Raw genomic sequence first — 15,978 nt, forward strand, 5'->3', positions numbered from 1 at the left:
TAAGAACATAAGAACAGCCCCACTGGATCAGGCCATAGGCCCATCTAGTCCAGCTTCCTGTATCTCACAGTGGCCCACCAAATGCCCCAGGGAGCACACCAGATAACAAGAGACCTCATCCTGGTGCTCTCCCCTACATCTGGCATTCTGACTTAACCCATTCCTAAAATCAGGAGGTTGCGCATACACATCATGGCTTGTACCCCATAATGGATTTTTCCTCCAGAAACTCGTCCAATCCCCTTTTAAAGGCGTCTAGGCTAGACGCCAGCACCACATCCTGTGGCAAGGAGTTCCACAGACCAACCACACGCTGAGTAAAGACATATTTTCTTTTGTCTGTCCTAACCCGCCCAACACTCAATTTTAGTGGATGTCCCCTGGTTCTGGTATTATGTGAAAGTGTAAAGAGCATCTCCCTATCCACTCTGTCCATCCCCTGCATAATTTTGTATGTCTCAATCATGTCCCCCCTCAAGCGTCTCTTTTCTAGGCTGAAGAGGCCCAAACGCCGTAGCCTTTCCTCATAAGGAAGGTGCCCCAGCCCCGTAATCATCTTAGTCACTCTCTTTTGCACCTTTTCCATTTCCACTATGTCTTTTTTGAGATGCGGCGACCAGAACTGGACACAATACTCCAGGTGTGGCCTTACCATCGATTTGTACAACGGCATTATAATACTAACCGTTTTGTTCTCAATACCCTTCCTAATGATCCCAAGCATAGAATTGGCCTTCTTCACTGCCGCCGCACATTGGGTCGACACTTTCATTGACCTGTCCACCACCACCCCAAGATCTCTCTCCTGATCTGTCACAGACAGCTCAGAACCCATCAGCCTATATCTAAAGTTTTGATTTTTTGCCCCAATGTGCATGACTTTACACTTACTGACATTGAAGCGCATCTGCCATTTTGCTGCCCATTCTGCCAGTCTGGAGAGATCCTTCTGGAGCTCCTCACAATCACTTCTGGTCTTTACCACTCGGAAAAGTTTGGTGTCGTCTGCAAACTTAGCCACTTCACTGCTCAACCCTGTCTCCAGGTCATTTATGAAGAGGTTGAAAAGCACCGGTCCCAGGACAGATCCTTGGGGCACACTGCTTTTCACCTCTCTTCATTGTGAAAATTGCCCATTGACACCCACTCTCTGCTTCCTGGCCTCCAACCAGTTCTCAATCCACGAGAGGACCTGTCCTCTAATTCCCTGACTGTGGAGTTTTTTCAGTAGCCTTTGGTGAGGGACCGTGTCAAACGCCTTCTGAAAGTCCAGATATATAATGTCCACGGGTTCTCCCGCATCCACATGCCTGTTGACCTTTTCAAAGAATTCTATAAGGTTTGTGAGGCAAGACTTAACCTTACAGAAGCCATGCTGACTCTCCCTCAGCAAGGCCTGTTCGTCTATGTGTTTTGAGATCCTATCTTTGATGAGGCATTCCACCATCTTACCCGGTATGGATGTTAGGCTGACCGGCCTATAGTTTCCCGGATCCCCCCTCTTTCCCTTTTTAAAAATAGGCGTGACATTTGCTATCCTCCAATCTTCTGGCACCGTGGCCGTTTTGAGGGACAAGTTGCATACCTTAGTCAAGAGATCTGCAACTTCATTCTTCAATTCCTTAATAACCCTTGGGTGTATGCCATCAGGGCCCGGTGACTTATTGATCTTTAATTTATCAATGAGGTCTGAAACATCTTCTCTTTTAACCTCTATCTGACTTAACTCCTCGGTCAGGAGGGGCCGTTCGGGCAGCGGTATCTGCCCGAGGTCTTCTGCCGTGAAGACAGATGCAAAGAACTAATTTAATTTCTCTGCCATCTCTAAGTCTCCTTTTATCTCCCCTTTCCCTCCCTCACCATCCAGAGAGCCAACCGCTTCTCTGGCGGGTTTCCTGCTTCTAACATATTTGAAGAAGCTTTTATTATTCCCCTTAATGTTGCTGGCCATGCGTTCCTCATAGTCTCGCTTGGCCTCCCCTATCACCTTCTTACATTTCTTTTGCCACAGTTTATGTTCCTTTTTATTCTCTTCATTAGGGCAAGACTTCCATTTACGGAAGGAAGCTTCCTTGCCCTTCACAGCCTCTCTAACTTGGCTGGTTAGCCATGCGGGCACTCTCCTGGATTTAGTGGAACCCTTCTTTCTTTGCGGTATACACCTCTGCTGGGCCTCTATTACTGTTGTTTTAAGCAGCCTCCATGCACTCTGGAGAGACTGGACTCTTTTTACCCTCCCTTTCAACCTCCTTCTAACCAGCCTCTTCATTTGAGGGAAGTCCGCCCGTCGGAAGTCAAGGGTTTTTGTTAGAGATTTGCCTGGTATTCTTCCCCCAACGTGCACGTCAAAACAGATCGCAGCATGATCACTGTTCCCCAATGGCTCAGTAACGTTTACATCTCTAACCAGGTCCTGCATACCGCACAAAATTAAATCCAGAGTCACCTGTCCTCTGGTGGGCTCCGTGACTAGCTGATCTAAGCCACAGTCATTTAGCACGTCAAGAAATCCGGTTTCCTTATCGTGACCAGAACACAAATTGACCCAGTCAATATGAGGATAATTGAAGTCCCCCATGATTACCACCCTGTCGCTCCTTGTCACCTCCCTGATCTGTTTCCTCATTTCAAGGTCCCCATCAGATTTCTGGTCTGGAGGACGATAGCACGCCCCCAGTATTACATCGCTGCACAAGCCTGGTAATTTAACCTACAGAGATTCTACGGTGGAGTCGGACCCACCTTCAATCTCTACTTTGCTGGATTCTATCCCTTCCTTAACATAAAGGGCCACCCCACCTCCAACACGCCCCTGCCTGTCCCTCCTGTAGAGTTTATAGCCCGGGATTGCGGTATCCCGCTGATTCTCCGCATTCCACCAGGTTTCCGTTATGCCCACTATGTCAATATTTTCCCTTGTCACCAGACATTCCAATTCTCCCACCTTTGCTCGTAGACTTCGGGCATTCGCATAAAAGCATTTATACACAGAATGCCCCAGGATGGGCTGCTTATTCGCTCCTTTGTCCCCGCATCCTCTCATTGTGCCAAACCGTCTATCACATCCCATCACCCTACCTTTCCCAATTTCTTCTCCTACCTTTCCCAATTTCTTCTCCTCTTCATTGCATAACATGATATGAGTGAATCTGCACAGGTTAGTAGTAGAGTCCAAGCGCAACCCCGGCATCTTCAGTTTAAGAATCTCAGGTAGCAAGAGTTCTTCAGGTAATACGCAAGCAGCTGGCTTTCAGATGTGTCCTTGGATCCAGCTCCAGCATTAAGATCTCACATTCCTAAACGTGATGTGCCAAACCCTCTTGAGAAATGCTGCTCATGTTATTCAAAACTTCTTTTACTTCGCTTACAGCACAATCCAAGGTATGTCTATTCAGAAGTAAGTGCACTGCATTCATGGGATTTACTCACAGTTAATTGATTGTTGCCTTAATATTCCTCAGATGTTTTGTCCTATCAGGAATGCCCAACTTTGCCTAGATATTTCAGTCATGGTAAAATGTGGTGATAACATGACAGGGATCTTGGAATGTAACCCATAAAACAAAATACAGAAATGTTCTTTCAAAGAGAGTTATTATTATTATTATTATTATTATTATTATTATTATTAACAGTATTTATATACCACTTTTCAACTAAAAGTTCACAAAGCTGTTTACAGAGAAAAATCAAATAACTAAATGGCTCCCTATCCCAAAAGGGCTCACAATCTAAAAAGATGCCAGGGAATACCAGCAGACAGCCCCCAGAACAGACACTGCTGGGGTGAGATGGGCCAGTTACTCTCCCCCTGCTAAAAAAAGGAGCACCCACTTGAAAAAGTATCTCTTAACCAATTAGTAGTTACTGATGTAGGCCCCAATTCTATCCAACTTTCCAGAGCCAAAAGTTCCCTTACTTAGCCTCCATGACTGCCCCCCCACCCCGGTCAGGATGCAGCGCACAGTCCTTTGGCACGACTAGAAAGTTGGATTTGATTAGGCCCATAGTTTGCTAAAAGGCAGTTCCATCAATCACACTTGCAGGAACTGGACTTTAGAAAATGTTCAAGGAATGACATAATGTGGTCAAACAGGTTTACATACAAGCACCGAAAAATATACAGACTAGAATATCATGGCTTCAAATTGCTATGCCACAACTGGCAATGCTTCAGCCTAATTCATGGACCTTACCCATCATGGCAATTAAATGTTTCTGCCTAATAGATGAAAGGATTTGCTTATTTCATAATTTAGGCAAAGGCATTGCTGCTTTTATAATTGGGCAAGAAAATTTGCTTAATCCATGAATTAGGCAGAGGTGTTGCCAATTTCATGAATTAGGTAAGCATTGTGCTTAATTTATAAATTAGGCAGAAGCATTGTGGATTTTATAAACAAAGTAATCACCTTTTCTTCTTTAATGAAGAAATTTCATGAGTATGGCACGAAATCTGCAGTGAGAATTCCTAAGTGAACATGTGCATGACTTTATGCCAGTGTAACTGTACATCAGCCATAAACTAATCTTGCCCAATGACTGTTCACTCATGTGTGCGAGATTTCGAGGCTAGCCAATTTAGAGATAATAAACTAGTATTGTGCATGTTAAATATTAACAGTGAATGAGTTACCTTGATTAGTTTGTCTGCATCTCTTTTTTCTCTTCCAAAGTTCTAATTATAGCCCAATTCTACCCTCCTCCAGCCCAGAGCATGCAGTGCCAACAACAGAGTACGTGCCTGCTACATGTGATGGGCCAGCAGGAGACCAGGCAGCCCAGGAGAGAGAAGTAAGGAACATTTTTACTTCCCAGGCAGCCTGGTCCCCAATGGTCTGGTCCCTCAATCTATGATTACTAAAGAGCTGGGGTAGGTCTGAGGAGATAGAGAGAGGTCCAGGCTGAGAAGGCGCAATAGGATCGGTCACGTATGGCTGCCTCCAAGATCTTCCCTCCTCTTGCCCTTCAACTGCCCTAAGCCTTCCCACCCTGACCTTTTCACACCTTCAACTCCTGCAGCAGTGGAGGTTCTGCTGGCCACCCACAGAACAATGGAGCTGCTGCTGCACCAGTGGCCTGCACCTTATGGTGGCAGATTATGAGATCTATGACCTCATAATCTATGAGATTTATGACCTATTGGTCTCAATAGGAATCTTATTGTGGTCATTAGTGAGATAAAGACACTATCTCACATGTTTATGAGTGTAGAAACTGATAGCAATATTGCTCCTAAAACACAAGCAAAGGAATGGAAGAAATTCCTGAAAAGCAAGATAGGGGGTTGTTGTGTGTGTTTCGGGGGGGGGGGGGATGTTCATAACGTGTATTTCATCAAACATCTGAAAGCAAAAACACACTTTTGTTCCACTATTAAAAGTTTCATAACTGGAGGTACACATTGCTCTCACCCCCCAAAAAGACTTGTAGAGCATGTGAGAGGCAACCAGTCTATGGTTTTACAAGTATAAATAATTGAAGTAAAACAAATATGATCTTCCACACCAGCCAAGGCATGGTTGCTTACTCGCATGTAAATGCAACCATGAGGCTTAACTTTGCTTTCCATAGGGCTCAATACATTCATCTGCTTGGAGGGAAGGACTTCCTTCTCAGGTGTTTTGGGGGCTGCATTCATTGGATCAGGACCATTCTAGTGTTGTTGGATTCCTCTCAGCCTGTCCTTTCTGATGGCCTAAGGCAAGTTCTCCTACTTGTGAGTAAACACACAATACAGCTCAGTCACTTTCCATAGGGATCCATGCATTTTTGTTCTCTGGATTTTGGGCCATAACTTTTGATAGAAAGGAGATATTTCACTCTGGCTTTTTGCTTTGCATTCCACTTGAAATTCTGCATCCAATAGTATATAATATGATGGGGTTACTCCTAACCACTGCAATTTTAGTGTGTCACACCCCCCCAGTGTGCATCACCCCCCATGCGCATCACCCAGTGCGGCCCGCACCCCCTGCACCCTCCTAGTGATGCCACTGGTCCAGAGCCATGAACAAAGCAGGAAGGCTCTGCTATGGTAATTACTTCAGGCACACAGGAGCCTTTTATGCAGCACACAAGCAGTTATCTTGTGGTACACTTGTGTGTCTTGCAACTAGTGTGTCCTAGTTTATGTATTTTACTTTCAGCACAATGTAAAATTTTCAGCACAATGTAAAAAAAACCAAACCAAGCCTAGTAATTGGCTTCAGCTAAATGAGCTTCTGTTTGTTTCCCAGCCAGCCAAAGCCGTGCAGCTTATGAACCTGCTAATCGGATAGTCTGACCCCTGATAAGTCAACTTTATAATCAATAGCCAGCTACCTTTTTGGTTCAGCTCTTAGTGGCACCTTCTGATTAATATCTGCCTTCCAGGAGACGGATATGAAAATGAAATCATGCGTAAACTGCCATGCTAATATGGGACACTGAACTACCTAGGGGGAAAAGGCAAAAATCAACTGTAGTAGAGAAACGTCAATTTCTTGTGTGAGCCTGTGTGTGTGAGTGTGCTTGCATGTGTGGGGCCCCCAAGGGCAGAAGGTTTCAACATTACACTGAAATTAAAAGGGAATGTTAGTTTGCTTCCTTTCCTTGTTCTGAACTTGCTTGGCCTCCCCCTCCCGCTGCAGAAGATTCTGATAAAATATGTGATCACTCTCTGCCAAGGCTCTCAATTCCTCTTCGGTGCAGACGGCAGGGTTTATATGATAAAATTTTAATGACCGTGGACCTGCATATCAATGCGAGGCACCAGAATATTTTCAATAATGCTCCCACGTCTGTGAAGACTGGCACCGGGTGATATTCCTATAACAGAATCCTACAAGTCCTGAGAGGCAAGCTTAGTGGAGATAGTGGCAGCTCCAGAGAAAGCTCCATTATCATGCAGCTGTTGTAAGGATGAAATGGAGATTTATGAATCTCCCTGCCAAGGAAACTATATTATAGGCTTTAAATTAAAAATAGGGGCTTAACTCATACCAAACTACATCTCAGAGAGGCCTGGTCCCAGCTTACCCCATTCTGCTTCAGAAGAGACTGCACTACAAGGCCGGCCCCCCCACCCCCCGATTAGAGACAGCTTTACACAGTCTCAGATTCAGACAACTTTCCTGAAATAAAAATACAAATGTAACTTAAGTTTAAATAAAAACCGACACATATAATCTAGACTGTCATGAACAGGTGAAGGCTACACCCACATTAAACTAGTTCATATAAAGTAACTCCCATATGCTTGGGAGTTTCCTATTCTTTTATACAATTATTCTAGTAAAAAACAGTTCCTGTAATTACAACAGTATAAATATGAGACACCCATACCCGCCCACCCACCCAATTGCCTTCATGGTTGTTAATTTGTTCATATACACGATCTCCGAAGTTCTGCTTAACCACTTTTATTGCCAGTGCTGGTGCGTATTTCCATTTTTCCCCCTAGTGTCCTAGCAGGAACCAGCAAATTATGGGCAAGTCCTTTATGGCTCTGATGGCACCCTTGAACTTGCAGCAACTATTTCACTGTTTCCACAGGTGAACACATTCTCTTTTTCCAAAGGGGAGATCAGAGCAGATATGTCATTTTGGGCGCAGTCCTAACCCCTTATGTCAGTGCTTCCCAGCACTGACGTAAGGGCAATGCAGCTCTGAGGGAAGGAAACAAACATTCCCTGACTTCGAGGAGGCCTCCGTGAGTGACACCCAATGGCAGGATGCAGCACATGTCCCGTTGGCACTGCTATGCCAGTGCTGGAAAGCACTGACTTAAGGGGTTAGGATTGCGCCCTTTAACTTCTCATGTATCCTATAATAGGTTCAACTGAGAGTGACAGCCAAGTCCACCTAGTGAGCTCCGAAAAGCAGCATAAAAATCTTCTAAATAAATAAGGGTGCAATCCTAACCCACTTTTCAGCACCAACTTAAGGGCAGTGCAGTTCCAAGGTAAGGGAACAAACATTCCCTGACTTTGAGGAGGCCTCTGTGAGTGACACCCAACTGCAGGATGCAGCACTTGTCCCATTGGCACCGCTATGCCAGTGCTGGGTTAGGATTTGGGCTTAAGTTACCTCAGAAGTCAGAGCAGTCAGAAGATGCCTTTGCCTAGAGAGAATCTGACTGGTTCCATATGGACCACTAAAGTGTAAATTTGTCTCATTTTTACATTGCAGTAGGCATGGGAGGCTAAGCAGCAGCTCATTTAGCGCTTTAGGCCCCTGAGTGTCATGCCTGAAAGGCATGCCACAGGCCTTACCTCATGAGCTGAGCCCACTATTTTCAATAGTGCGTTTAAAGCGGAGCATCATGCAGCAGAATATAGCTCAGGGTTTGGGGAGTAATACAGCTGTGACAGTAATTAAGAGGTTTAAATGGTCTGGAGGACACTGCTCAAATACAAATGAACATGATGGCAGTATCAGAGATGGCTATTTAACCAAATTTCTGAAAATGACATTCTGGGTTTTAATGAGCAAGATACATAAATAAGAGGAGCAATGCACTACTTGCATGTTGTTACGTTGTTGAAACTGTTATCTACCCGCCACTTCATATTACCAAAAAATTAGGTGTGTCAGCAAAGGCTAAGTAAGGGGTTGGAAACTTTATACTTTTTCAAGCATCGGTACTATAAATTTGTGCTAAAATATTTGGGCATGCTTCAGCCAAAGTTTTAAAGATAAAGCCTACAATCCTATCCACACTTACCTGGAAGTAGACCTGGAAAAGCCTGGAAGTAAGTCCCATTGACTATAAAGGGACTTACTTCTGAGTAGACATGCATAGCATTTGGCTCAAAGTGTGACTGGGTTATTGTCTGTTTTTAATTTTTTTAATCTTCCCCCATATCATTCCAAACACTCTGAAAGGGTAACAACAATACATTGCAAAAGATAGCAATCAAATACTGATACTAAATAAAATACACATTAACAACTTCAAAGTACTAAATAGCATTAAAATGAATCCTTACTAAATTAACTTCAGTGATTAATAGCTAGCCCATATTACAAGAATTCAAGAGCTCAGATTTTGGTAAATTGCTAAGTGCCAGCAATTATGCAGTTGCAAGGCTCCATTGTAGCGTTCCATTGTGCTACAAATTTTATGTACATATCACAGTTTCAATTGGTTATTTGCATTTGTTCTTAAAAGAACACAGTGCACCAGAAGGCAATGCTCCACTTTTTTCACAGCTTTTAGACATTCAACTTTCAAGGAACCTTTTACACCTCGACCTGTCTGCCAAGTGATCTCAGCACATCAGCTACACAATTCTTGCCCGTTACACAGGTCAATTCACATGGTTAATGGTCAGGTCTGTTGAGCCTCACTGACTCATCTTGTGAACTGGTTAGAACACACCTGCCACTCACCTGCACATTGGAGAAGGATATTACTAGCAAGCAAGATGTCTTTCTTGCCTTTTATTATCTTGTCACTGAGGAATGCTTGAGGAAACTCAGGATCAGCAGTTTGACACAAAGGTTGGGCACTGGCGAAGGGCCCAGCAAGCCAGGCTATTCAGGGCCACCAGTACTCAGTGAACTCTCAATACTGGTAGTAATGGTTAAATCTAATATGCCATCAAGGAGCAAGTGGGGGGATGTCATAGGAGGTCCACAGCAGGGCTTTGCCCCAGAGCCTCCAGCAACCTGGTACTGATGCTGCCCAGATTGCTCAAAAACAAATGTTAAATGTCAATGGCATAAAGGAAAGCACAGTCTATTGCAGCGGCATCAAACATAAGGCCTGTGGGCCAGATGCAGCCCACAGAAGCAATTTATCTGCCACTCATTATAAATTGGGCTCTCTCATATCTTGACATTTTGAGCAAGGTTTGTAGGTTTCAGTGGCAGACCTCCCATTCATGTGATGGGGTAAATACCCCAGGTGCGGAACCTCACACACCTTTAGGACATCCAGAAGCACAGTTTAAAGCTTCAGGAGGCTTTCCCAACATGTCCTGGAGTTGTGTGAGGCTCCGCGCGCTCCACGTAAGTGGGAGGGGCAGGTTTGTGTGCGGGGGAGGTAGAGACATCCCGTCGGGGGTCCTATTGTGGACTTTTGCCCTGGGTACCGGGCTGGGGAGGTCCGCCACTGGTAGATTTTCTCTTCTGTCATTTGCACCTAATGAGTTTCTATGCGAGAACAAAGTGCTTATTAATGGCCAGCTTCTGCTTAATTATGTCACTTCCTTGCTAATGATGTTGCTTCCAGCCCTCAGCCAGTGCCATGAATGCTGTTCGACCTACTATATGAAATGAGGTTGACACTGCTTTTCTAATGCATGCAGCAATCAGAAAGCTGTAACAAGTTTGCCCTACAAGTTTGTAACAAGAATGCTCATCTTTTTTGTTGTTTGCATTATTTTTGTCAGTGTAAGCCACCAGCTCTCTATCTAACATTCTCTTCCACTCACAGTCTTACTTGAGACTTGTTGGGCAGTTATCATTCTGCATTAGTACTGAGTGACCCTGGATTCTTATGTACAAGAACACGAAGCATCATATATTCATCTGAAAGCACACATTTTCTGAAGTTTACTATAGTCTGCCTATCCATCTATTTAGGTATATTACATATCAGTTATAGAGTGTGCCATCCAAATATTCCAACTCCCTTCTAATGCCCACTTTTTGGCTAATTAACACTTTCCTTTTCCAAGAACATCTGCAGTGTGCAAAGGAAACAAACAGAACTCCTTAGCAGTTTGTGCAAATAACAAGAATTTATTGCTACAAACACATACACTCGCTGCAAACCCTCTTGTCCTGAGGCTTTCCCTCCCCAAAACTCCACTTAACTCCACAGGTAAAGGTCTGAAACCTCCAGTCCAAGTCCAATCGCCAAAGCACAGTCCAGTCTTTTGAAGTAGAGTCCCTCCTCTCCAGCAGAGTGTCCTCTCCAGCAGGGTCCTGGCAGTCCTCTCTTCTGTGTCCTCCACCCAAGTCCTGGCAGTCCCCTTCTCCCGTAGGTATGGGTCAGGTAGCTCTGTTGGGTCAGGTTCCCTCTGGATCAGGTAGCTTTGTTCCTTCTGAAGCTGCTTTTTATCCTTGTATGTCCCATTAAGTCCAAATTAGGCTCAGGTGAGCCATCCCTTCAGTCCATGTCCATTCAAAGTCCCATCAAGGTCAAATGAAGCTCAGGTGCCCATCAGAGTCTCCATTGGCCTTGATTGATTACAGCTGTGGAGCCAGCCCTGCCCTTCCCAGAGCTGTCAAACAGCTGTCAAAACATGGAATCGCTGTCAACACCACATCATCCACCTGATGATCTTCTGATCTTCCATTACATAGGGTCAAGAGTAAGAGTCAATCAGTAAGAGTCAAGACACACATTATAGGAAGTCTGTACTTAACACTTCTTTTGTGTGTGTGTGTTTTAAACAGTAAATATCAACTGAATTGGACCATTCCATAGATTATGGCCATGGGGAGGATTTAGTGCCACTCTCCGTTTTGAGCCCAATTCAGATGGCATTTACCCACGTGGTTGCTATTTGGTGCTAATGAGAGCAAATATCAGCTTCAGGGGGTAGGCAATGTAGATAAAAAGTCTGGAAGATAGGGATTAGCCCCCTGCCCTGTGGGGCGACTCAGTACAGCGCCTGTTGACTTGGATATTTACCATACACTCCCACTTCCTGTAAAATGCATTTTGATCCTCAAGGAATTCAGACACAGCTGTGAAATGTTCCAAGTCATGATGACTACAGTTGCAGTGGTAGGAGCACAAATCTATGCATGTCTACATCAGCACAGCTCTTTGTGCTCTTTGCTGTTCGTATTAATCTCTTAAAGACTTAAAATTTGAAAGTGACATTTTTAAGAGAGATAGTGCAGTGTAGTGTAGTGGTTAGAGGCCCCAGAAGAAACCTAGGTTCAGTTCTTCACCCAGCAATGAAACACCCTGAGTGCCCCAGGGATGTAATGTGAATAAAAGTGTGGAAGAACAACATGTACCACCTTGAGTTCCTTAGAGCAGTGGTTCTCACACATTTAGCACTGGGACCCACTTTTTAGAATAAGAATCTGTCAGGACCCACCAGAAGTGATGTCATGATCGGAAATGACATCATCAAACAGGAAAAATTTAAAAAATCCTAGGCTGAATCCTACCCATACTTACCCAGGAGTAAGTCCTATTTACTGTCATTGTTAAAAGATTATACATAGTAGGTTGTTAAAAGTACAGATCTGTAACATTTCCCCAGATGCAGTCGCATACCATGGTAGCATCAAATCTATTAAAAATAAAATACTGAAATGAATGGGGACCCACTTGAAATTGCCTTGCAACCCACAGTTTGAGAAACACGGCCTTAGAGGAAGGGAAAGAGATATACAATGAATAAATTTAGCTCCACCATGTGGATGAAAGATAGAATGCAGGGCACATGGCATTTTGACAGCTATTGATTTTAATTGAAATATTGACAAATTACCAATGAAAAACGTGGGGAAGTAAAATAAACAGAATGAAGTAAATAAAAGCAGTTTTCACTATCACTATGTGCTTTAATTTCTATGGAGGGGAGAGTGACCTGTCTGTGGGCACCTCCATATGTGAGATTTAAAATAGTTTGTACTTAAATTGATATGTTGTATAAATGTTGAGACTATAAAGCTGATGTAGTGTTCTGGTTAGGAATGTGAAGTTTGATATTTCAAGCTTCTAATTCAAATTTTGCTCTAGCCATGTACTAGGCAGGGATCCTTGGGCAATCCACTTTTTGTTCAATCTTTGCCCCGCATCTGCAGTTTGGGAGTAACAGTGGCCCGCTTTATGGGGACATTGCCAGGATGACTGGGCTAAAATATGGAGGTGCTGGAGAACTTGAAATATGTCTAATCAATGCTAAGTATGATCTAGTCTTTAGGGTTGGGAACTCGAGTCAGGTGACTCTAGCTCGAGTCGTGAAAATGTACATTTTTTGCTGACTTACACTCAAGTCACAGGCATAGAAGACTTGGCAAAACACTTGAGTCAAAGGCCCCTTGACTAGGCATTCATACCCACACATGCAGATGTATGTCTTCCTGTGTCTGGGTGTGCTTGTTTATTGTTTTTGCAGTGCGAAAAACCTCATGGTGCCATCATTCTGACAGGGTGCACAGCAGGGAAGTTCCAGCCTGGATGTAAGGAAGGGTTAATGTTTTGCTTTTGCAACAAATAGGAGGCAGGAGGCAGGAGTGGGTTCTATTGCCCGTCTCTGATAGAACCGATTATCATTGGCCAAAGGGGGGAGGCCATATTTTCTTTGGCTGAGGTAGGGCAGAAGTAGGAGCCCCAGGGGTTCTTGCCTTGGGATTGGCTGGTGAAGCCCAGGGAGGGGGGGGGAGGCAGGAACAGGCTCTTTTACCCATCTATGAAAGAACCTATGATCATTGGATGAAGGATATTTTGATATCCTCTGATATTTTCTTTGCCTGAGATAGGGCAGAAAGAGGAACCCAAGGGGGTTCTTGCCTTAGGATTGGCTGGAGAAAACCATGGAGGGGGAAGAGGCAGGGAGGCAGGGAAGAACCGGTTTGTAGAGATCACACTTTCCAACCTCATTGCTCCTTGCGGGTCCATTGTTATTTGGGAGGAGGGAGCTTCATTGAACGACTGGAAAAAATGTGACTTCTTCTGTGTAGAGCTGCAGGGGATTGGGTCATCCTGGTAAGCCTCCCAGCTGCTGCACGTGACCCTCCTTCCTCTTGCCGCTTCTGTTCCCACTCTCACACAGTCCCTCGCACCCCCTCCCGCCTTGTTTACAGATGGATGGGGACATCAGGGGAGTGGTTAAAGAGAACACTGACACACAAACACACACCCCAGAAGCAGGTCCGTTTTTTTCAATGGCTTGGTTTTTAAAAGTAACAGCTCGAGGCTGAAGTTGCGAAAATGCTCCGGGCAACTTGGAAAGTGCCCCAGTTAGGACGTTTTTGAGTAGTGGGGAGGGCGGAGACTCGTGACTTGACTCGAGTCAAGCCTGGATTTGCCCATCCTTGCTAGTCTTCCTTGGTGTATATAAGCCAGCTGGCCTATATATTTACAGAATATATTTGCTGCCATCACTGGATTGAAGGTCATCAATTTTGTTGAATAAATTAAAACTAAATGTATTTTGAATAAATGTGTAATTAATTGTTACTGTTTTGAATTTTATTGTTATCTTCCTTAGTCATGGAAACTGCTATTCTAAATAATGTGGTTTATAGGATAGTGTAGGGGTCACTGGGGATGAGTTTGTGGAACTATAGAGTCCCTGGCTTGAGAAAGTTTGGGAACCACTGCTCTAAATATCACAATGGCATTGTATACATTTCCTTGTAGTCTGGATATCATACATTGTTTTTCTTGCAATATTGCATTTCTTTTATGAATGTACTTGGCATTTATAGCATGCTTCAAGTGCATAGAATGTCTCATATATATCATTTTAATATTTTTTACAATGTTCCTGTAAGACAGTCTGGTATTATAGTATCCATCAGGCACAGGTGGGGCTGGCTAAGGTGCAGCGAATCAAGGCTTGCCTAACGCCAACCAGACTTCACAACTGAGGTGGCTCCCTGACGATTCGTAGTCCGTATCCGACACTTGCTTTTTACTGTAGTATGCTTGTGGGCACCGGATGACCACTGTGATGTAAAACTCGTCTTATCAAAATGATTGTTGTTGCCTATCCAAATTATTTAAATTTTTTTTCTGAGACCACCTCTCTCAAAATTGCCTTAATGTTTCACTTTCAGTGAAACATTATGGCAGAGGAGGTGGCACCAGGTTGTTGGAGGTTCTGAGGTCAAGCCCCTACGGTGTGCACACACCACCGGATGGGCACTTTCACTGCCACTGCTACTGAGGATTTAGGGGTCTAGCCACATGTGCCAACCTTTGATGCCATCTCTCTTTGATGGCAAAGAATCTGTGCTATATACGCACTAACAAGTTAGCAGTATTTCTAAGAGCAGTGTCTAACTGCTTTATTTAAATAAAACCCTCTCTTCTGAGTTCTTGGACTGAATAGTAATTGTTCCACTGTGATGTGCAAAGCAATTTGAAAATTTTCAGAAATGCTGTGATTTATGAAGAGCATATTCCGGTATCCTTTAACTGCCTGTCTTTCCCGTCTCTCTTTTTATGCCTTTAAAAAGTGCCTGTACAACTATAACAAAGTACTCCCCAAAATAACCACAGCCAGATTGGAAATCAGAAAGCTGCAAAGAGACTCCGGGCTGCCTGACAGAAATGCACATGGGGCAAGGAGGGGGGAGAGTCACCATTTCAAGGAAGGCAGCAGTTTGGTGACCACCAAAAGGGAGAATTTTGAGGAGCTACTGTGGTGAGCCAATATACAGTGGTGGATTAATAGCTTGCCTTGTCAGGGATCAAGTATGAGGATGTTCATACTGGGCATCCCAAGCTGGCTGCTATTTGAGTTTGTTGCTATGGTTACTTTGGTATGGTGACAGGTAGACTGCAAGAAAATGATTTAAAGGGGGGGGATAAAGGTGGTTTAAAGTTTGTAAGGATGCATGTGACTTGATTCTCTAAGGGCTTTCAGTAAGGCAGCAGGAAAAGCAGCCAGCAAGCTGAATGACAATTCTATTAAATCCCAAGTATGTTATTAAAAAGCTACATGTATGATTTCTCTAATTGAAAGAAATGATTTTCTCACTGATGCAGCAGCTTTTACAGTGACTAAGCAATTTGAGCAAAACAATCAGCTCCTGAAAATTCCATGGCCTAAGTCATAGTTTTCTGCGTACAGGAAACCTGGAGGGACAAGTTTCACTTGCGTTAAATCATGAGTTTCTTTTTGCTTTAAATCAGGGGTGCCCAAACCCTGGCACTGGGGCCACATGCGGCCCTCGAGGCCTCCCAATGTGGCCCTCAGGGAGCACCCAGTCTCCAATGAGTCTCTCGCCCTCTAGAGGTTTGTTGGAGCCCTCACTGGCCCGATGCAACCGTTCTCAGTGTGAGGGCGA

At 44.1% G+C, this 15,978-nt stretch overlaps 1 protein-coding gene across 2 annotated transcripts in view; it reads left to right on the plus strand.

The window, feature by feature from the left end:
- PCDH9 (protocadherin 9) overlaps positions 1-15,978 on the plus strand; it is a 963,386-nt gene that overhangs the window by 259,333 nt on the left and 688,075 nt on the right. The gene's annotated exons all lie outside the window — the stretch shown is intronic.

This window comes from Tiliqua scincoides, chromosome 3 (assembly GCF_035046505.1).
Source record: "Tiliqua scincoides isolate rTilSci1 chromosome 3, rTilSci1.hap2, whole genome shotgun sequence".
NCBI classification, from domain to species: Eukaryota; Metazoa; Chordata; class Lepidosauria; order Squamata; family Scincidae; genus Tiliqua; species Tiliqua scincoides.